We start from the raw sequence: 1,785 nt of genomic DNA, 5'->3' as shown, positions 1-1,785 counted from the left end.
TGGTGCTTCAGTGGCGATTTGGCTACTGACTTTGTCCGTATCCAACTAGCGCCCAAAACACATACGTCAACATACATCATGGTGGGTCCACAGAGCTTCTCCAACGGCGAGTCCGGATCCTCTGTTATTCGGTAAACAGGGACTCCCTGATTGCCTAATCCTCATTGGTCCACGTGACCACTCAAAAAAAAAAAAAAAAGACAGAAAAAATCGGAATCCAAACTATTATCAAAAAAAAAAAAAAACAGAAAAAGACCTCAGTAATGTTGAAACGAGGTTATTTTCACTCAGTACTTGTATTGGTGTGTGGGTTTTGTACTTGTATGTTTATTGGTTTCTTGTCTACTGAATTTCTACTCATTCTGAAGACTGACATGTTGTAGAATCCGAGTAAGGAAATCAATGCGCGGTGCTGAAGAAGGAAGCGGATTACTTTGGCGAGATTGTGATTTTGCCATTTATGGACCGTTACGAGCTTGTGGTTCTTAAAACCATTGCCATCTATGAGTATGGGGTGAGTACGTTTCCTTCTCTGTTTCCTTTGCTATGTGTTTTTTAAAAAATAAAAAAAAATAATTCAGATTACTTGTACAGTCCATGGAGAATTATTGATCAATGGCCCTACTATATGCATAGTATCTTGGGCCCTAAGTGCAAACATATTGGACCTTTGATTTAACTATCCAGATTGTCAATCTGAAGGGTTCCACCATGAATGGACCAAGCCCCAAAAATCTCCAGGTTGGCAGATCCTAGCCATCCAATCTTTGGTATTTTCTGTTGAATTTGTGTTATAGCTGTATTTTTTTCCTGAATCACCGTTTGCAGGCCACTGAATGAAGTCTTACGATCATCCCATCAGTGAGAGTTTTGGGTAATGGTTCATTCAGGGCTATGCCCATCCAATCAATGCTCTGGATCACCAAACAACAGACCTCAGATATTGGAGCAAGGGGTGGAAGGATACCACACATATCCTCAGGCCAAAGATCATTTAAATGCTACAACTCTATCTACCTTCAATTTTTGGTGGTACCAGGTTCTATTTGTAGAGTTAAGTATGCCTCGGCATATCATACTATCATACTGGAACTTGAAATGGATATGATCCTTAGTTGGAGGAATTTTCCACACACTGTGCTGCTTCTGCTCCTGCTCTCACTTCTGATTCCAGGTGTTGACACTAGCAAACATTTTGAACTAGAATTTATTTTTATTTTTTTTGCCACTTTCACTGCCAAATTTGCTATTACATGATCATTTTAAGAGTATAGCTGTTGGTATAATCAAGATTTAGAGTCTTGATTACCACCAGCCCAGCTTGTAGGAACAGGCTCATGAGTTGTTTTAGTATAAATAGTAGCACCTTATTTTTAAGTTTTAAATAGGGATTTGGTTTGCAAGTCTTTCTTTTATAGAAGAAGCTTCTTGGCACATGTGAGGCAATTGAACTGATATAGTGAATGGTTGTTAATTGCTCAACCTTATTACAATAAAGTTCCCATTGCAATGTGTAACTGCTCATCCAATATGATATCATAGAGATTTACAGGTTTTTAAGGTTTGCTAACTCTCAGATGGAATAAGTACATTTTTAACAGAAATCCTCCCTCCTGTTTTTGTTAGTTTCACATTATTTTTACCGTTGTAATGCTCTCTTCCACCTTTGGCTTGATATTGCAGCTCCAAACATTCATTTTAGATATGGAATCCACTTGAAAGTTTGAGGTAGTTTGGTTATGATAGTTTGAGGTACCAACTTGAAAGTAATGCAATTGAAATATG

The 1,785-nt window shown here is 38.0% G+C and overlaps 1 long non-coding RNA gene across 1 annotated transcript; it reads left to right on the top strand.

Annotated features, from left to right (window-relative positions):
* Nucleotides 1–579: 579 nt before the first annotated feature.
* On the top strand, nucleotides 580–1,038 carry LOC131250162 (uncharacterized). The gene is made up of 2 exons (XR_009173099.1): nucleotides 580–741; nucleotides 829–1,038. It is a non-coding gene; the product is annotated as an uncharacterized LOC131250162 (long non-coding RNA).
* The last annotated feature ends 747 nt before the right edge of the window (nucleotides 1,039–1,785 follow it).

This window comes from Magnolia sinica, chromosome 6 (assembly GCF_029962835.1).
Source record: "Magnolia sinica isolate HGM2019 chromosome 6, MsV1, whole genome shotgun sequence".
In the NCBI taxonomy this organism is placed as follows: Eukaryota; Viridiplantae; Streptophyta; class Magnoliopsida; order Magnoliales; family Magnoliaceae; genus Magnolia; species Magnolia sinica.
The sequence above is the reverse complement of the archived record's forward strand: the minus strand, read 5'-3'. Positions and strand labels throughout refer to the sequence as shown.